The following is a 22,440-nucleotide window of genomic DNA, read 5'->3' on the forward strand; positions in this document are numbered from 1 at the left end:
AAAAAAGAGATATTATTCTTCTCTTTCCTATACTTTTATTTTTAAGAACATCTAAAACATCTTAAAAATTAGAAAGACCTAGTGGAGGATGTGTTAGGTTTGAGGTGTCTTTAAGATACCCTGTGGGAGACACTTATCATGCATTTGGGAATAAGAATTGAAGGTCAACTTTTGAGATACAAATTTGATAAGGGTTTGACTGGAAGTGATAAACGAAGCCTGGGGAGTGGAGATTATTTTAGAAAAGTACCAACAGAGTATCTGTGGATAGAGAAATGAGGACGTGACTGCATTTAAGAAACAGATAGTAGAATAAAATCAGAAAATACCAGAAAACTTGCCAACTCACCCCTTTAAGGTGAATAGGATGAAAATCCTGAGCAAAAAATTGATACAAGGCAACAGAACAGTTTCTTTTCTGACATCAGTGTATTTCTCAGGTCAAGAAAATGTATTCTTTTCTAACTCACAATGTTTTGCTGATGATTAGCCCAATCTGTTGAAGTTCTGCAGATTTACTTTCTTCTTTGCAAGTGTTTTAACATTCACTTGTTGTATTCATCATTCTCTAGCTCTCATTTCTTTCCGGGTGTAATTCTTTGTGAAAATAACTGTTAAAGTATTAAATGTAAGCCACGGCTCCCTTTTCTATTGATTTTTTGTCCCTATACCTGGGATTCCAAGTTCTGCCCATGAACTTAATCCCACTGTGTTATACTGGGTCCTCAGTAAATCTGTTAAACTCCTGCTCAGTCTGTTCCCCAGCAAGAAAATGTCAGAGATAGAGGAAGAAGCACTTTCTCACCTTGTTTTCCCAAAGGAAAATACAGTTGTTATTTTGGTTGACTGGATTGGTATATATAAATTTAGTTCTTATTCAAAAGCTCATTTATTTTTTAGTCAACATGCTCTGTTTCAGTTAGCTGAACAGAATAATATGCCACAATTTCTTTTGTGATTTTTATAAAGAAAATTTAATACTTTTAAATATCACTTTAGTTTGTTCACGTAAAAAAAGACTTAAGAGCATTAAACACATCTCTAGTTATATATCATGTATGATATACAAGCTTCTATTTTATTATTAAATTTCATATATAACACATTAATGTTTCCAACTGACCTTTATGTTAGGATCAATTTGCTTTAATGTTTTCAAAACCAGACTAATTTATTTTAAATAGCTTTCATTGGAAAAATAACACTAAACTACAGTCTTCAACTGATAAGAATTAGATTGAACTCACACTGTTACCTAGGTAGTTAGTATTAAAATCAAATGACTACGAAAAAGGAAAATTAAATCTCTTTTAATATGTGAAAATTCTTAATTATAATTTGAGTTCTGTATTTAAATTTCCATTAATTTCTATATCATTACAATTATTTATCAATGAAATATGTGTAATGGCTCAAATAAGCAAAGTGTTTTATTTTTCTTTGAGTGGCATTTACATTACAAATTGAGACTAAATTTTCATTATAAACACAGTATTATTTTGTAAAAAGAACTTTAACAACCTTTATTAAAAATACAACTCTGGAGTTCCCATCGTGGCGCAGTGGTTAACGAATCCGACTAGGAACCATGAGGTTGCGGGTTCGGTCCCTGCCCTTGCTCAGCGGATTAACCATCCGGCGTTGCCGTGAGCTGTGGTGTAGGTCGCAGACACGGCTCAGATCCCGCGTTGCTGTGGCTCTGGCGTAGGCCGGTGGCTACAGCTCCGATTCAACCCCTAGCCTGGGAACCTCCATATGCCGCGGGAGTGGCCCAAGAAATAGCAAAAAGACAAAAAAAAAATACAACTAATAATTACACTGAGATCCCTGAATTATCCATGACCTATTCACAACCATAAGAAAATCTAAAAATTTTAAGGAAAAAAAATAATTACCAATTAGAATTTTCATATGAAAATAAGCAGAGGTATCATTAGTGTGACCAGAAATTCAATGAAAGCATCTAAATGCATCTGCTATCAAAGTATTCCTTGAGATTTATTTAACTTGACATAGAAAAAAGAGTACCAAACTTTAAGGAGTACAGCGATTCTTCGTGTCAGAGATATAGACCTTAGTCTGGTAGTAAGAATCATGGCATATTCAAAGGGACTGTAACAGGTGAATATATCCACTCTACCATCTGAGCTTAAGAGCTAGAATTCACTCTTGGCAGAACCCGATATTGGGGCTTGGCCTATGAGACCCTCACTGGTCACAGATAGGGCAGAGACGTGAACACTTAAGTTGGAGTCTCATATGAGGCCTGGAGGACTCACCTGAATTCAACTCCCAAATGCACCAACTTGTTGTAGAAGGAAAAATGTAGTATTTTCTCTAATTAGCCTAAGTTATCCATGAGAAAATGTGTTGTTTGCAGGTAGGTAGGTGATGTGGGGCTAAAAATTTGGGACTGTCTTTGTTTTCTCTCTCTCTCTGCTCTGTGTGTGTGTAAACATTTTTTAGTGTTATCAGATGAATGACTTCATCAGTTTAGTTGTTAATTTTAAACTATGATTTTCTGATTTTGGTGGAGCAGTATCTGAGATTTATTTATTTTATTAAAAACACATTTTTGAGACACATTTTGGACATGACCAGTAGAATTTAACAATAATATTAGATACGCACTCATTAATTTTAAAGTAGGCATCTATATGTAAATTTTAGTAAAAACATATGGCTGCTGATATATTAAAATCACTCTTTGACTTTTTTTCTTCATATAATAATGGCCTTTTAAAATGTTCAGCTGTTACCACAAACTATAGTATCCATATATACTTTATAACTAGGCCATAGTATCCATGTATACTTCTTAACTATACTTATAACTTCTTAAACTAGGCTCTGAGTTTAAAGCTAAAAGCACATTCAATAATTTTGAATATAAACTTCTAAAATAGGTAGAATTCAAACTACCCTTTTGAGAGTGGATATTGTTGATTTTTGAAGGAAAAATATGTAGAAGCACAAGCAAGAAAGTAACATAAAAAACTAGAGTGAGTAATGAGGTTCAAATATAACTCTGGGTTTTTCTATCAAGGTTTTTTTAATTATTAAGTATTCTCCATTTTTTACAGAGAAAACATGCAGACTGACTCTATGGATATTTTATGATTGTGCAATATATATGTAAATATATATATTTAAACCTTTGTTTCTATGCTCAGCAATATACCTTAATACTTTAGGGTTAATACAGGTCATGTTCTTTCATCTTTATACTACCACCGCATATATGCACAAAAGAGACCTGTGTTATTTTCCTTTCTTTTTTCCTTTTTCTTCTTCTTCTTTTTTATTTTTATTTTTATTTTTTTGCTTTTAAGGGCCACACTCATGGCATATGGTGGTTCCCAGGCTGGGGGTCTAATCTGAGCTGTAGCTGCAAGCCTACGTCACAGCCACAGCAACACCAGATCAGAGCAGCATCTGTGACCTACACCACAGCTCACAGCAACGCTGCGTCCTTGACCTGCTGAGCAAGTCCAGAGATCAAACCTGCAACCTCATGGTTCCTAATCGGATTCATTTCTACTGCACCACATTGGGAACTCCAGACCTTTGCAATTTTCAATAACTTATATTATGGCAGAGATGATGCAATATGGGTTATTTTGAATGCTTTTAATACTTTATACCCTTGAGAAAAAGAAAAGCAGCACTTCACCATTAGCAACTACCCTAGTATTATCAGTTAAGCATTGGTGTTAGCGTTGCTAGGAGACATTTAGGTCTCACGTCTAGGTCTTGGTACTCACCTTGAATATGTGAATTTTGCAAAATACCAGGATCAGGCAAGGCCACTCTGTCAATATGATGGATTAAGACAAAAGTAAGATCACTCCATAATTATGATTGAAGTTAGATAAGAAAAAGAATATTGTCTAAACTTCAAATATTACCACATATTTCTCTTTTGGATAAGTGACTGCTGCATCTGCACTTATTATAGCTTAGCTTCACAACATTTCTCCTATGTGTTGGATAAGATTTATCAAAACAGCCTACTATAGAATTCCCTCTGTTTCCTGACTACATGAAATCCAGAGCAAAGAAAAACTTCTTTGAAGTATCTCCAAAAATCACCTAACATAAGGTCAAATAAGACAATTCCTTTTAAATACCTTCTTACTGAGACATTGCATGATTCTTTTTAATTCACTCTCTTCCATATTGCAACAAGTCAGTGAGCCCAACATTCTTCAATTGCAGGTTTGTATCTAATAGTCTTTGACTAGAGGCCACTGACACCTCTTCTGACAAGCTTTCTCTTCTTTTTAAGGAACTAAGGGAGTTCCCATTGTGGCTCAGCAATAATGAACACAACTAGTATCCATGAGGACACGGGTTTGATCCCTGGCCTCTCTCAGTGGGTTGGGGATCTGGCTTAGCTGTGAGCTGTGGTGTAGTTCACAAATGTGGCTTGGATCCCACGTTGCTATAGCTTTGGTGTGGGCATGCAGCTATGGCTTAGATTTGACCCCTAGCCTGGGAATTTCCATATGCCATGGGTATGACCCTAAAAAAACAAAATAAAAATAAAAAAAATAAAGAAGTATGAAATATCAGTGTTCACATCTGAGATTTCTTCAGTCTTAAGCAATTTAGAAAGGTGAAATTTAATTTCAACTAAATTAAAGATTTTAAATACTGTTTTTTAGTCATTCTCCATAAGTCAAAAGGCATCAATATGAATTTTCTCTCTGTCTCTGCAATATGTGGCTTTTTAATATTTAAATATAATAGGAAGTTACATACAGCCTGTCTTCATTATTCATGAACTCCATTTTGTGAATTTGTTGACTCACTGAAATTTATTTGCAGTCCTCATATCCACACTTATTGCACTTTTATGGTTATTTGTGGGGAGTCTCACAGAAATAAAACATTGAGTTGCCTCATAGGCATTTTTCCATCTGAGAATAAATAGGGTGATTCCACTTCCTATTTCAACTCTCATACAGTAAAATATGTCTTTTTGTTGTATATTTAGTGCCATATTTATTTTTTATAATTTATATGTTTATTAATAATGATTTTTATATTTAAAATGATCTTCAAACATAGTGCTGAAGTGCTGTAAATGTTTTTACGTCAAAGAGGACTATCATGTGCCTCATGGAGAAAATATGTATGTTGGATAATCTTTGATCAGGCATGGTTTATAGTACTGTGGGTCATGTAGTTTAATGTCAATAAATCATATATTAAATAATATGTTGTTAAAAAGAAACATAAATGAACTAGTGAAAATAAATATAGAAAAAGTATATAGGGTCTAACCTTCAGAATAGGTCCTGGAAGTAACCCAGATATTTAATTGAAACCCATGAGAAACTATTCTAAGAAAATCATAACTGCAAATAGACCAGTATTTATAGTTTTAAGTTTAGCTTTGAACCATCTCAGTCTCTGTTTAGATCAATATGATCTGCTCCTACTCTAACTCTAGTCAAGAAAAAAAAAATTTTTTTTTCTGAAGAAACGTAATGTCATTCAGAATCTCTGCAATTTATTGTTAAAATATTCAGCATTCAATAAAAAATGACAACTCATGATAACAGATATGAATTAGGAAAAAAAGGAAATAATCAAAATCAGATACCAGAAGACTCACAGGTAATCCAGATAATATTTATCAGACATAGACTTATAAATTAGTGATACAAAGTGCGTATTAATTACTTTGTAGTTTCGAGAAACTGATGACAATTGAGAATTAGAGATTTTAGGTTTATCAAGAATTTCATATAGAATGCTAGAAATTGTTAAGATAAAATGATTAGAAGTAGGGGGGTAGAATATATAGAGAATAAAACATAGAAAAAAGGATAGTAATAAGAACATGAAATATCAGAAATGATTAAAAAACTTCAAAATAAATATAAGTGGGGTCTCTGAAGGAGAGAGGAGATAAAAATTTCCAAAAAAAATTATATGATACATCAAACCCCTGATTCATGGAGCCCAACAGATTGCAAAAAGTATAAATACAAAGAAGCCACACCTAAGCACATTATTGTAAAACAATTGAAAAGAAATGATAGAAACATTCGGAGCAGTCCAAAGGAAATCAAAAACACATGTGACTTTCAAAGACTCAAAACTTAGACTGATAGTTAAAATTCTGAAAGAAAATAAGCACCAACATAGAAGTCTATAGCTGATAAAAAGCATCTCTCAAAAATGAAGTTATAAAAAGGTGTTTTCAGACAAAAGAAAAAATGAAAGAGAATTCCTTGCCCAATATCCCTGCATTAAATTTACTTTTTAAGACATAAATAAAATGATCTCTGATGGACATACCACAAAAGGAAATAATAAAGACAACTACAAAGTATAAATAAATTATTAAATCAAAATGAATGTTAACTGTTTATAACATTAATAATTTAAAATGCACATAATATTAAAATAATTATGGAAAATAGCTGGTATTGGAGACATTCAAAATAAAACCATGATACCACTACAGCTCATCAAAATGGCTGAAATGAAAGAAAGAAAAACAATAGAAGAAGGAAGGAAATGAAGGAAGGAAGAAAAGCAAGAAAGAAAAAGAAAGGAAGAAAGAAAGAAAAGCAATAACAAATGTTGGCAAGGATAAGGAAATAGTGAATTTCCTGTCACATAATGCTGCTGTGAATACAAACTGCTGGTTGGTGATACTACTTTGGAGAAATGTTTGTCAGTATTAATTAGTACTGAGCTTATATGTACTCCGTGTTGTAGAAACTCCATTTCATGATACAATAACAATAAAAATGTATATGCAATAAGGAACACATATAATACTTTTGCAAAACTAGATTGATGCATATCCCAAATATAATGAATGTTAAGAGAAATAATTGAAATACAAAAGAGTTTATTCCATGACATTTTTAAATGATATTTTAAAATATATAAAAAGCAAAACTAATCCACAGTGTATATGTTTTGGAAAGCATAATGGGAAGGACAAGGTGCATTGTAATATCTGGGTATTTAATGATGTCTGATATTTTGATTGGGGTGCTGCTTCTTAGGTATGTTTACAGATACAATTCATTGATCTGTAAATACAAGATTTGTTTTGCAATGACTTTTCTTCATTATACCAAAACATAAAAATGTTAGATAGAATTCAACTAGTGTAATATTTCGAGTAAATCACTTAGATACCTCAGTTAAATCTTCTATAAGAAATAAACATTATTCTCTTTTCCCTCTTGGAACCTTCTTTCCCATTGTTCTTGTGTTGGGGAGAAAATAATCAGGAATAATTATGCAAAGGCATTGTAAAAAAATACAAGAAATAGAACATGTCAATTTCTACTAAAAAATCATTTAAAATTATATTAGTCTGTATTCAGGAAACTTGTTTTAAATGTAGCTCTTCCTTAGACAATAAGGATTCACTATATCACACAGAAAACTCTATTCAGTATCTTTTAATAAACTATAATGGAAAAGAATTTTTAAAAAGTATCTATCCATCTATCTATACACACACACATACACACATAAAACTGAATCACTTTACTGTATACCTGAAACTAACACAGTATTGTAAATCAATATATTTCAATTAAAAATAAATTTTAAAAATGATGGGAGTTCCCATCGTGGCACAGTGGAAGGGAATCTGACTAGGAACCATGAGATTGTGGGTTTGATCCCTGTCCTCACTCAGTGGGTTAAGGATCTGGCATGGCTATGAGCTATGGTGTAGGTCGCAGGAGCAGCTCAGATCTGGCATTGCTTTGGCTATCTTATAGGCTGGCAAATACAGCTCCAATTAGACCCCTAGCCTGGGAACTCCATATGCCGTGATACAACCCTACAAAGACAAAAAGACAAAAAATAAATAAATAAATAATAAATTAAAAATGAAATAAAACATAGGTCTTCTTTAACTTGCTGTATAATTTTGAGAAAAGAATCAATGTTTCTTATGTTTAATTTGTAACATGAGGTATGACATTATTAAATCACTTACACCTTTTTTGGAATATACCAATATCTTGCATGTGATTAGGTGACAATACTTTTTATGGAAAATATTTTGTATCATAACTATATATTTGAAAATCTAGGCGAATATTTAAGAGAAAAAATTAGTATCATCAAGCAGACTAATAATGTTAAGATTCATAATTGATAAAAAATAATAGCATTTATATCTATAGCCTTAATTAGGAGGAATTTAAACCATCTTAGGAAAATAAAGATGCTGCAAAACAAGAAACTATCTTCATATTATTCTTGAGACACAAGTAATTTACTTGTTAGAATCATCTTTGATCATTTTGCCCCAGTCCACATTTAAATTAATGAATCATAGTATGACATACAAGAGTCAGTCACTTTTTTTTTAAAGCAGATGGTAATTGTCAATTACTAATTGAGAACATGCCAGTACATTCATGCAAACTAGAGGATGCACTTTTTAAATAGAGGGTAGCAATTAGAGAAATAAAGAGAAAAGAGAAGGTCTTCTGTGAATTCTTAACACCAATAGGTGGAATCCAGCTGCATATAAACCAAATCTTAAAATATTAGTAATAAAGGAAAATTGACTTTTCACCTACTTATTTGAAACTCTTGATCATTAAGATAAAATCAAATTTTTATTTAACAATCTGCATGTTGTCCTAGACTCTCATTAATGAATTCTAATCATGATCTTCCTCTATCATTAAAAATATGTAGAAAATTATATTTTAAAATCAGTTAAATTTTAATTTCTCATTAGTCAAATAGGCAGCCTGTACTACCATAAAAATTAAGTGTGCTATTCCACATGAGTCTCAGAAGATATAGCAAGTTCAATTGTGATTACTCTTGAAATGTTTTTTAATCGACCAGTGAGCCAGACTGCTACTATTCCATGGGTACTGTCAGAAGACAGGACACTATGGCACTCCTGACTCAGAGACAAAGAATTTTATATGGCAGAGGAAGCAAGCACATTATGTTGATGCTATAGATATAACCCTGGAAAATACATTCTGGCATAGCCAGCAAGAATTTTCAGGGATGGTCAGAGCACATTGCCTCTCCCAAAAGTCCTCTGGGCTTCCCAAAACATAATGTATCTACCTCTGTCACTGTATTGTTTGCATCATGTTGTCATTTTTCAATGTTTTAATTATTTTCTTTAAATTGTGAAAACATGGAGAGAAGAGTTTGTTCAGTTTCGTGATCTTAGCATCTATGGACATACACATAAACATAGTGCTTCCTTTTCTTCTCTATTGCTATGTAGTGAATCATCCACAGTTTCAGTAGCTTAAAACAATACTTTCATTAACTCTCATGGTTTCTGTGGTCAGGAAATCAAAAAGGGCTTGTTTGAGCAATTCTGGCTTAGGATCTATCATAAGATCGCAGTCAGATGACTGGTACAGCTGGGACTCTGGGAGCTGGGAGAAGATGGGGGCTGTTTGTTTTGCATGTGTGTGTACACATTTTTTTAAAATGTAGCATCGGGGCTTTTTCTTGTGGTCTCTCTTTAGGGTATGGCTACCTCAAGGTACTTAGATCAGTGCTTCCAAAGGGAAGTGTCCCTGAAAGTAAGACAGAGACATCCTTTCCCTCTGCTACTTAGAAGTCACTTCCTCCAAGGTCAGTAGCCCACTCAGATACAAGAAGGAGAACTTAGGAGCCCCACAGAATGGCAGAAATACCAAGATTACATTTTTAGAAGAGAAAATTTGATGAGAGATAATATTGTGGCCATGCTTGGCCCATACATATCACCATAGTTTTACATATTATTGTTAAGGGAAGGAAAAATAGAAAATAGGAAAAGTATGATTTTGTGATTGATACTTGGCCTTTGTCCCTAGTTTGGTACAGTGTTCCTAAAACTCTTGGAATTTCTTAAATGAGAAGTGATAAAAGTGTCTTAATATTCATGAAACTCCTTTCAGCTACACCTGTTTTGTGAATGAGGCGAATTGGGAAACACCTAAGGATGGGGAATGAAACTTGTGATTAGAGGGTCAATACTTTTAGTACCATTCCCTGACCCCCAGGGAGGGGAGAGAGGCTGGAGGTTGAATTGACCACCAGTAGCCCATGATTTAATCAGTGGTGCCTATGTAGTGAAGCCTCTTTATATACCCAAAAGGATGAAGTTTGAAGAACTTCCAGTTTTGTGAATCAGAATACTCTCATGTGCCACCATGCTGGACCAAAACTCCACAAGGACAAAAGTTCGTTTGCTTGGGACCTCACCCTATGGATCTCTTCATCTGATTGTTGATTTGTATCTTTTAACATCCTGTGTAGTAAACCAGTAATCTAGTGAATAAACTGGTTTCCTGTATCCTGTGAGTCACACTAGCACATTAATAGAATTCAAGGAGTTGGGGGGGGGGTGTCAAGAAAACCTCAGACTTAAAGCCCTTTGGTCAGAAGCACAGGCGATAACCTGGATGTGCAACTTGCACCTGAAGTGGAGGACAGTCTTATAAGACTGAGTCCTTAATCTATGGAATCTTATGCTACCCCTGGGTTGATAGTGTCAGACTGAGTTGAATTGTAGGACATCCAGCTGGTGTTACAGAATTTCTTGGTAGTGTGAGGAAAACCACTCCCTCACACACTGGAATAATTGGGTGCAAATCTTTAGAAGGGAAGGAGAGACAACAGAGAGAGGCAAGGAAGGAAGAAAGGACAATAGTAACAACCTAAAGATTATAGATATATAACAATTTAAAACTATAAAACATGCACATTTTATTGTGGATGCATACATTTGTTTTATTCATATGTTAAAAATAAAGCTGTCAGTTAAATTTATATCAAATGAAGAAACTACTAGATGAATAAAATATTCAAAGTAATATTGAAATCTTATTGGATTCTTTAAACATAAAAATAAAATGTGAATCTACTAATTCTAAAATAAATTCATTCATCTTAGCATGGTTTTATGTTTTCTTTTAACCATTAGTAGCATAGTGTTATTCTGTTCTTACTGAACACTGATTAACACCAACTAGTAGTTTGAATAAAACATAGCAGCTTTATAATAATCTAGATACAAAAAAATAAAGAAAAAAATGAATGAATAAAAACATAAATAATTTAGATGGGTCTATACGATCTTGAATTTCAGTTGGGCTACAGATTTGGCTTTTTCTCTCTCTCACCAGAATGGCTTTAGGTAATCCCACTGCCTATTTCTGAACAAAGAGGTTTGTGAATTTTCTAATACATTTTTGAGTCCTTGAAAAACATCAAAGAGTTATAACTTAAAATAAGTACTGTCTGGGTCTTACAGCATTGTTGGTCAGTGGGCTTTTTATTACTTTCCTTTGACCTTTGCATCATATCTTGAGAAGTTTCTACTGTTATGGGCTGATAGGCAATTTACTTACATGTAACACGACTCCTCCACTTGGCCCTGTAATCATCAACTTCTTTGAATGATACCAGGAGCTTCCCCAGTGGGTGTGAGTGACAGGTCTTCTGATAATGGAGGTCATGCCATGTACAGATGATGTGTTTTTGCTTTGCAGTTCTTGAAGCCGCTTCTGCCTGTCAATTGTTCTTTCTGCCTTTATTGCTGAGTGGGGGACCCTCTATATATGAGGAGATAATAACACTATCTTGGAGTGTTTTATGGCATTAAATTATACTACAGGTATGTCTGTTTTTCAAGTATATTCCTTTCCCTATGGAGGCAGAATAGGGAAAGGAATTTCCTAGGTACATTATATTTTAAAAATCTAATTAGAGAATGGTATTCTTTTTTACAGAAATCACATTTATGTAATTCTATAAAACTTTCTCCTTTGTCTTCAAGTCAGTGTCATATACCCTATATTCCCCAATGTGATAATAATTAGAAATGTTTTGATTTATATGTCCTTTCTTAGATGGAGTTTTGTTTTAAAGTTCATTGTGGTACCATTATGTGATTCTTAAGGTAATATTCTTTCTATAGCTAACAGTACACTCATTCTGACATAATCGGTAATGATGACTCCTCAGAATTCTCTTCTCCACCACCTCTTTTCCAGGCCAACTGAACATGCTTATTCCTGAAAATATAGTGTTATCTTCTGCATCAGGCCGTTCAAGGAGGCCCTTCCCTTATTCTAGAAAAATTCTTATTTCCCTGATCCCCAGTATGGGAATATGAGGACTAGTCCTTTTTCATATGCTAGTTCTCCTCTTAAGCATTATTTCTCATGGGAAGACTGATATTTCTGACTGTCTGTTCTATGATCCCATAGAAATTTAAAGTCTCTTGCTCTCTCTGCAAACACCCCCCCCCCCCATATACACTCTCTAACACTTCTTCATTTGACTACCTTACCTGGTAGGTTATAAGCTTATTGAGGACAGGGACCAATTTTACCTCATCACCACAGTCCCTGGCCCATCATAGTTGCTCAGTAAACAATACATGATACATTTGAACTCTGTGTTAATCCCTATTCCTAGCCTTTATTCATGTTTTGAAAAAGTGCTTTCTGTGACACAAGAGAGAGAGGGGAGTTAAGGAAATACAGATAGTGAGAAAAGAAAGGATATGAAAGAAATGGGAGAGAGTAGGAATGAGAAATGATCAAAAGACAAAAGTTAGGATGAGTACATAGTGGCCTGTTCCAGATATAAAGCTATAAGCTATAATTGGAGTGACTAAAAGGACTGTTTAGTTTCTAATAATACATCTGAGCACAATAAGACTAATGCCCAAGATATTTATAGTTTTAAAAAAAAAAATTACAGGGTGCTTTGCTGTATCCTATCTAATTTGTCCTCGTGTGGATGAGCTTTGCATTTTTACCTGTGTGAAAAATGCAAAAAGAGCCTCTAGCAGTGTTTCGAAACTTTGCTTATGGAGCACCACTCCTGGTAATCTCCTGAGTCCATACTCTCCATCCTATTACCTTAAGTTGGGTACTTACCTTATTTCAAGAAGTTTTGAATAGCTTCCACATTATCTCTTCACTTGCTTTCTTGGCCATTCCGTACCCTCCAAAGTTTTTCCAAAGTGTTCTAAAATTTAAAATTTATCATTTCACCCAGCTTTAAATCTTTCTGTGGCTTCCCATCACATTCAGGAAAAGGTTGAGTATAATTTGTTATCTGTCTTATTTATATTCCTTTTCCATTATGCCTCCCTCTTCTCCCTACACTTTTGATTATTTATAGATGCTTGAAAATGACCTTCTCTCTTACTCCTCTGGGCCTTTACACAGGTTTCTGCTGTCTAGCATGACTTTCTCCTACATTTTGAACTTGGTTAAATGCCACTTATGTTCAAACATGCTGTTCAAGTGTCATCTCAGCTCAGGAGTCTTTTGTAATTAAACTGAATGAGTTACCTCTCCTCCTTAATTTTCCAAAATATGTCCCTTATGTTCTTCATTATATTTTTGGTTCTTACTTATTACTCTACTTCTAAACTACACACGTTTACTGAGAACACATTTCTCTGATGATCTACATATGCATTACAGAATATGGTCTGGATACTGTTGTTTTAACCTAAGGTCTCTGGGTTGCAAATTACCAAAATCCATTGCAATTTTGCTTAAGAAAAACATAACTTTTCAAGAAGTGAATTAAAATATCCAGTAGAATCCAAGTAAATGTTGAAAAACAGTAATTGGAACACCTTTTAATATTTTTTTTTTCTCTGCCCCTTTTTTCCTTACTCTCTTTTCTCCTTTACTTCTGGGGTTTTTTTAGTGCTTCTGAGGACACAGGGCCACTGCAAAGCTCCCAGTTTATACCAGCTCGTTAGTACTGAGAGTAATGCATTTGCTTTTCTGAAATCCAATTCTGAGTTCCTGTAGAAAGACTTAGTATCAAAATTTCATAGAGCTCAAACCATGTGTCATATGGCCACCCTTTGGTTAATCACTGGTATTCAAGTCAATCCAAGTAGTAATTAGAGGAATCATCCTTGTATGCAACAACAGATCTCAGTGAAAAAGAATAATTATATAAGCTATAGGTAACTTCGCATGGTTTCCTAGATTTCTCTATACAACCTAAAATGAGAGAAAACTTAGTAGAATAACAACATACAGAGTATAAAAGTGAAAAAGGAGAAGAGAATCAAATGATCATCAAACTATGTTACTCTTCAAGAGAAGGTAAAACTACTGAGACTGAATGCAAAATGGTTTTTAACTAGTATTTTTTAAAAGTAAGACTTTGAATCTATGAATATCTTGCATATTTATTTCTACTCATTTCATTTATTTTAGCTTAGTTACATTTGAATTTTTTATAAATTTTAGATCTTGTAAAACTAATTTTTTTCTTCTTTACTGATGGACATATTTTAATCTTTGTATTTTCTTATATGTACAGATTTTCTGTGTGGCCTTTTCATATGAAGTGACAATTTTCATTGCTTTCTTGATAGTTTGATATCTGATTTTCTTTTAGATCTTCTTTTTCCATATTGTCCAAGTTTTGAAGGTATTTTTTGTTTACCTTTTCTAAATTATCTAAAACACTGTAGAGATTTACATCATAAATATTTGATTTAAAATTTTTTCAAGATTTTTTTTATGGCTCTCCAGAGAAACATACTAAGAAGATGTGTGTGTGTGTATAGAATATATATACATAAATTTATATACTACCATATGCTACTTCCTCTTATATAAACACACACATACAGATATATATTTAAACATAGAACAACATAGTTTTTTAATGTAAGAAGAATTAGAAAAATAAATGTATGGTGCAAAAATTTTATGTAATTCTTTCAGATTTAGAAGCGTCAGGTAAACAAATAGTTAATAAATCCATTGAGGAGCTAAGTGACATACTCAAAATAACATTGGTATAAGAGTTCCTGTCACGGTTCAGCAGTAATGAACCCCACTAGTCTCCATGAGGACATGGGTTCAATCCCTGGCCTTGCTCAGTGGGTTAAGGATCTGGCTTTGCTGTGAGCTGTGGTGTGGGTGGCAGATGTGGCTGGGAATCTGGTGTTGCTGTGGCTGTGGTGTAGACCAGCAGCTAAGCTCAGGTTGGACCCCTAGCCTGGGAACTTCCATATGCCATGGTGTAGCCCTAAAAAGACAAAAATATATATGAATTTATATATAAGAAAGCCTTATACCTCATATATTTGTATTATATACATTGATAAACATCAATTGAATATTTGACTATGATGTTAATTTTATGTGTCAACTTGGCTATGACATAGTACCCAATTTTTGGTCAATATAGTCTAGATATTTTTGTAAATGTTAATGTAATTAGTATTTAAACATGCAGACTTTGAGTATAACAGATTAACCTCTATATTGTAGGCAGTATAACAGGTTAACCTCTATATTGAAAACAGGCCTTATTCAAGCAGTTTAAGAAAAAAGACTAAGACCCACAAGGAAGAAAGAATCCTGTCTCCAGACTGCTTTTGGACTGGATAATGTAATAACATCAACTCTTGCCAGGGTTTCCAGCCTACCAGCCTGCTGGAGACACCTTTCCACACTCCACACCCAGTTGCATAAGCCAATTCCTTAAAATAAATTTCTCTCTCTCAGATTAAATATCGTATCTCAGAAAAAATATTTTAAAAATATTTTTATTTGAATAGTTTTTATTGTTTATGACTGTATTGTTTTCTTAGTACTTATATTCTTAAATTTTACCTTTCTGATATTCATATTATGGCATATTTTACTCATTGCTTTATTTTCTATTTTTTTCTTTGTTACTCACTAGCCTATATTTATTATTCCAATTTCTAAACATGTCTTTATGGGATCAATAAGTCAATTCACATTTAGAATAAAAAACTGATACATACAAATTTTTCTTCTGTTCTTATTTTAAATTTTAGATTTTTTTCTTTTTACCCTTACTTGGTGTTTTGAGTAATTTGCTTCACATTGACCTTTTATATCTTATTAATTAGGGAGATTAATTATACTTTTCCATTTCATTAATGCATACTTTTTCTTTTCTTTCTTCGCATATATTTTACCCCCTCTCTCTATATATATAGTATCCTCACATACATATATTTGTACATATACACACACACATATATATACATATAGCTATACACACATATATTACTTTCTTAGGAGTTCCTGTCGTGGCTCAGTGGTTAACAAATCTGACTAGAAACCATGAGGTTGCAGGTTCAATCCCTGGCCTAACTCAGTGGGTTAAGGATCCAGCGTTGCCGTGAGCTGTCATGTAGGTCACAGATGCGGCTTGGATCTGGTGTTGCTGTGGCTGTGGTGTAGGCCAGCAGGTATATCTCTGAATCAATCCCTAGCCTGGGAACCTCCATATGCCTTGAGTGGGGCCGTATAAAAGAAAAAAAAAGACAAATATATATATATATATATATATATATAAAACTTTCTTAAAACAAATCCTACCTTATCAAAGTAGTCTACATTTTCTTTAGCTACGATAGCATATTTAGTTAACAGCTATTATTGTTTATTTTATAGAAAACAATTTTCTTTTCCAAGAATACTTATTCTGTAATTACAGTGCACACACTATTAATTTGGACTTAATTTTTTGTATGCTGAAGTTTAATGTTCACCACTGATTTCTTTCTTCTGTATGTTCTCCTTACTTGAGGTTCTATTGTGGTTCTTTTCTTAATTTGTGAAATTCCTTTTCAGGCATTTTCTTCAAAGAGTAGAGTAATATATTTTCTTTGTATAAACAAATTAACTTCTCAAACCTTGTATAATGAATGATATCACTGTTGTGTGTAGGATTCTGTGAGGCAGCCCTTTTCTTTCAATAGCTATTAATATCATTCTCTGTCTTTGGGTTCCAGTATTGGTGAAGAGAAACCTAATTTACTTAAGTAGCTTGTTTTACTGATTGGGAGTCTTTATTATTGCCTTTTAATTTTAGAATTTCTCAAAGTTTGTACTGTCTTGTCATCAATTTAACCCAGCAAAATGTCTTTCATTTGCATAGTTAGACCATTATTCATCTTAGGAATGTTATTTTTCTTTTGTTGGAGTAATTATTGTCTCACTTCCACTCATTTCTTTTTCTCCTTCTGTTATTTGTATGTTTCCTAGATTCATCTGTCATTTCTCTTATTTCTTCTCTGAATCTGTGTCTTTAATTTTTTTCCTCAGAAAACAAAGGGTCAGTAAACCAAATTTAATACATGGTAGTCATGATTAAAAATCATAAGCCATTCATAATCAAGATCCCACAAGAGAAAAGGACAAATTTACCTAATGCCTCAGTTTATGTTGTTGAAGGGAATTAATATTTATTGCTATCAATTGTGCATTCTCCTTTTTTTCATTCTTAAAGGGGTCAGATGCCAACTTTGCTAGACTAGTGCAAATAATGATAAACCTAAGTATTCAATTTTCTGTTCAGTTTTAATTATTATGCTGTGATTTTTATTAAATCTGACTAGAGGCTTTTGCCAGTGTCAGACATGAATAAGAGAAAAAAAATTAGGCAATATTAAAAAAAACTACATTAAAATTCTTAGTTCCTCCTATGCATAAAAAAATAATTACTGTGTCTTTTCCTTTTAGTGGGATGAAATGAATAATATCTTTGAGAAGGAAAAATATCAGTACATCCTGCTATAATATAACTAATCTTCACAGTTTTTTTTTTTTTAATGTCATTCCCAAATGGGCTAGAATAAAAACTCTTTTGTAAAGTTAATTTTATGGGTTGGAAGGTTAAATTTACATTTTTGGTTGAATTCAATTAATGATACCACAAAATCCAATTTTTTTCCATCAAGACTGCGTGGATGTATATGTGCACGTTGCATACTGATGTTAGTTGTATATAATTCCACGTCCTTATTTCACATAATTTGCTTTTATTCAATTTCAACTTCATGTAGTAGCTAAGAATAAAATAAAAATTCCATATTGACATTTGTCCTTCATATTTGAAAAGCAATCAATGAGAATTATAGGTAATTTTGGTTATGAATGTGGGTGTGACTAAAAATGAGTGACATATCCTAATAAAATGGGGGTTATATCTATGGCCCATAGATCAAATTTCCGGCAGCCTATTTTCATAAAGCCTGCCACTGAGATTGTTTTTCACATATGTAACTGGTTGAAAAAAGGAAGAATATTATTTTATGAATATGAAAATAACATGAAATATAAATTCCCATGTCCATAAATGAAGATTTGCTGGAACACAGCCATACTCATTTTGCATATTTTCTTTTTTTGTATTTTTTTCTCCCTATTACTTTTTTTCATCTTTTACAGTTTACTGGAGTATAGTTAATTTGTAGTGTTGTGATAATTTCTGTTGTACAACAAAGTGATTCAGGTATACATGTACCCACATCCATTCTCTTTCAGATTCTTTTCCCACATAGATTATCATATAATATTGTGTATTCTCTGTGCTATACAGCAGGTGTGCATATGCCATTCCCAAACCCCCAGTCCATCCCTCCCACCTATCCTCTTTGCAAACCATAAGTTTGTTTTCCAATTCATGATTCTGTTTCTATTCTGCAAATAAGTTCATTTTTTTTAGATTATACATATAAGTGATATCATATGATGTTTGTCTTCCACTTTCTGATTTAGTGTGATAATCTCTAGGTCCATCCATGTTGCTACAAATGGCATTATTTCATTCTTTTAGATGGCCTAGTAATATTCCACTATATATATGTACCATATCCTCTTCATCCATTCCTCTCTCAATGGACATTTAGGTTGCTTCCATGTCCTGGCTATAGTAAATTGTGCTGCAAAGAACACTGGTGTGCATGTATCTTTTTGAATTATTGTCTTGTCTAGATAGATGTCCAGGTGTGGGGTTGATGGATCATACAGTAGTTCTATTTTTAGTTTTTTGAGTAACCTCCATACTGTTTTCCATAGTGGTGGCACCAGTTTACATTCCCAACAGTGTAAGAGGGTTCTCTTTTCTCCACACCCTCTCAGCATTTATTGTTTTTAGACTTTTTGATGATGGCTATTCTGACTGGTGTGAGATGATACCTCATAGTAGTTTTGGTTTGAATTCCTCTAATAATTAGTGATGTTGAGCATCTTCTTGTGTCTTTTGAACATCTGGAAAAATGTCTATTTAGCTATTTCCAATTTTCATATCTTCCATGATTGCATTCATGATACAGCCACAGGACTGAGTAGTTACAAGAAAGAGTATATGGTTACAAACTCACGAATATTTGCCATCTGACCCTCTTCAGAAAACCTTTGTTGACCTTTGTGATACAATATACTTATGATAAAGATACTGTACTTTTCACAACTGGAATTATACTGAAGGTATAAGATTCTATTTGAACATCTCCTGCTAACAATTAACCCAGTTTTACAATTTCTTATTTTCCCTCAATATGAAGTTACAAATGACTAGATGAATGACAAATTATGTACAGGAGATAGAGATTTTCAAAGCAAATTAACAAGCTAGAAAATTGGAATTTTATTTTAAACCTATATGTTGATTATAACTTGTGACCTTAATAGAACCTGAGTAGCAATGCTTGACTCAATCCACTTATTTCAATCCACTTATTTCCAATGAGAGAATGTTTATCCAGTGCCTGTTATATGAAGGACACTAGAGGAAATTGTAGTGAATAAAAGACATAGTCTTTGTATCTGTTATATATAGTAATATAGTATGAGATTAGATAATATGATTAATGAATAATACAAAAGTGAAAATATACTTAAAAAAACAGCAGAACTGGGAAACTGAGAGAGTGTTTCTCTATGTTTTGCAAGGTTTATTACATACTTCTCTCATGAACCATTTCTGTATAAACAAAAAAGAGAAATAGCTTTCTGATTTACATTGTTTTATATATATATAAAACCAGGGAGTCATACAATTTTTATTGAAATAATAGATTTTAAGAATCCACATAAATAGTTCCTTGTATTTGAACAGATTGACTTTTACAAAACCTGACTTTATATATTTTATCTTCCTTGTATTTGGTAGACTCTTATTTTTGTTGTTTAAAAGGAAAATAAATATAGTAGAATAAGTTTCTATCTCCTAGTCAAAATAGGGAGGTTTTTTTCAACTTTCTTAAAATACAACTCGACATTACACAAAATTGAAAGTAATACTAGTTGTGTTCTGATTTAAGCCACATAATTTTAGTTACTTAAAGTATGGGACATTTTTATAAGAGTCATAAAGTGATATCACAGTCATGAGACTAGGGCTATATAAATATATATTTGTTTGCATGTGTATATGTGTAGTTTTTCTTCTGTTTCATAATTCAGATATATAAGAAAATGTGGACAGGAATAACATCATTTGCCTATTTTTCTAATTAAAATTTAATTATCATTTACTTTTTTAGTGGACTTGAACATTCGGAAAACATATTTGGAAATAGTCTTTACTACTTGAAATATCTAAATTTGTCTCTTCACTTAAACTTTAATATAATGAATCCCTGAATCACATATCTTCTATTATAATGTGTGGCTTCAAAAGTGGGTAGAATAAAATTATATATGTGTTTTGGTTCAAAAGAGAATTTAGAGAGTTCCTGTTGTGGCACAGCTGTTAAAGCATCCGACTAGGAACCATGAGGTTGCAGGTTTGACCCCTGGCCTTGCTCAGTGGGTTAAGGATCTGGCGTCGCTGTGAGCTGTGGTGTAGGTCGCAGACGCGGCTCAGATCCTCAGATCCTGCGTTGCTGTGGCTCTAGCGTATGCCAGTGGCTACAGCTCCGATTCGACCCCTAGCCTGGGAACCTCCATATGATGCAGGAGTGGCCCTAGAAAAGGCAAAAAGAAAAAAAAAAAAAGAGAATTTAGAAAGCAATAGTGGCTATGTTTACCTGTAAAGCAGTTAATGCATAATATGAAGAATATTTAAACTTTAAATTGAAGTAACAAATCTTATCAATTGAATATCTGGAATTGAGAATTCATAATCATGTATCAAATTACAAGGTTTTAAAAAAGAGATAGTTGAATCCAGATCACGACATTTATAAATTGTCACCTTGAGTAAATTGTTGATTAATTAGAGATTTTTGTTTCCTCATTCCAGAAATTAGTTAGGTGCTATCTACTTAAGAAGTAGAAAATAACAAGAAAAATGCTTGTTGAAGAAAAGCTCCTCAATAAAATTAGTAATCTTATCACTGTATTTTTTTCCAAACAGTAGCAGTGCCCTTCCACTCTTTAGTGCACAACATGCATCCAGTTTTAACCTGGCATTTTGTAGAAATGTTTCTATGATTTCCTATCTTGTTTTTGGATGCAAACTATTACATTTGGAATGCTGGGCAATGGGGACCTACTGTACAGCACAGCAAACTGTGTGTGATTAGGTCACTTTGCAGTACAACAGCAATTGAAGAAACATTGTAAATCAACTATAAAAAAAAAAACTAACGAACTATATTGAGACTTAATATTTTCTTAGCTATATAAAAATGTTTATTAAACAAATTAATAAGGTAAATGTAACAGGATTTTTACATCAGTGAAGAAAATATTAAAATATTAATCATAGTACCTAAGTTTGGAAGGGTCCTTAGAGATCAAGTATCTACCTACTTTATTTTATATATGAAGAAATAATGGAAAAAATCTTCCCCAAATCATTTTGCTAAATCATTGTTCTGTGTTTATCAATTTTGCATTTACTGTAGGCACATCTTTTCAACTCTGTGAGATAAAAAGAAAGTAAAAGGAAAAAAGGTAACTTGTAAGAGTGCAATTAAGCTCTAAAAATGGTACAGTACTTGAAAGTGCTTTAAAAAAATTACGTTACGGAGTTCCCATCGTGGCGCAGTGGTTAAGGAATCCGACTAGGAACCCTGAGGTTGCAGGTTCGGTCCCTGCCCTTGCTCAGTGGGTTAAGGATCCGGCGTTGCCGTGAGCTGTGGTGTAGGTTGCAGACGCGGCTCAGATCCCGCATTGCTGTGGCTCTGGCGTAGGCCAGTGGCTGCAGCTCCGATTAGACCCCTAGCCTGGGAACCTCCATATGCCGCGGGAGCGGCCCAAGAAATAGCAAAAAGACAAAAAAAAAAAAAAAAAAAAAAAAAATTACGTTAAAACTGAATATATTATTGTCAAGAAGTTATATTTCCCTATTAGGTAATTTCTCTACTTAGTTTATTAAACTAAGCTACTCTCTTAGATTTTAAAAAAATAATACTATGTTTTTGCCAATGCTCTATATCCTATTACATAAGGGGGTTAAAAATGGAAACTGTGTATCGGCCTTATATTGTTTATTTCTTCAAGGCAGGATGGGATTATTAGCTCAACACTCAAACTCAAATTTTGACACATCCAATTGCTTTAAATATAGCTGAAGTAATCAGATGTTTAGACATTTAAAGTCTTCTTGCTTTGCAATCTTTGGAATCTAGAATATTTTAGCTTTGTTGGCCTGTTACAATTCATCGATTTAGTATACAGAAAAAAAACTTAATTGCAAATA

At 33.1% G+C, this 22,440-nt stretch overlaps 1 long non-coding RNA gene across 1 annotated transcript in view; it reads left to right on the forward strand.

Moving 5' to 3' along the window:
- LOC110262158 (uncharacterized) overlaps positions 1 to 22,440 on the forward strand; it is a 439,288-nt gene that overhangs the window by 336,000 nt on the left and 80,848 nt on the right. The gene's annotated exons all lie outside the window — the stretch shown is intronic.

Source organism: Sus scrofa, chromosome 8, assembly GCF_054392235.1.
Source record: "Sus scrofa isolate SSC_HxYL_T2T_F1_AM1 chromosome 8, Sscrofa_HxYL_maternal_Yorkshire_Landrace_v2.0, whole genome shotgun sequence".
Classification (NCBI taxonomy): domain Eukaryota; kingdom Metazoa; phylum Chordata; class Mammalia; order Artiodactyla; family Suidae; genus Sus; species Sus scrofa.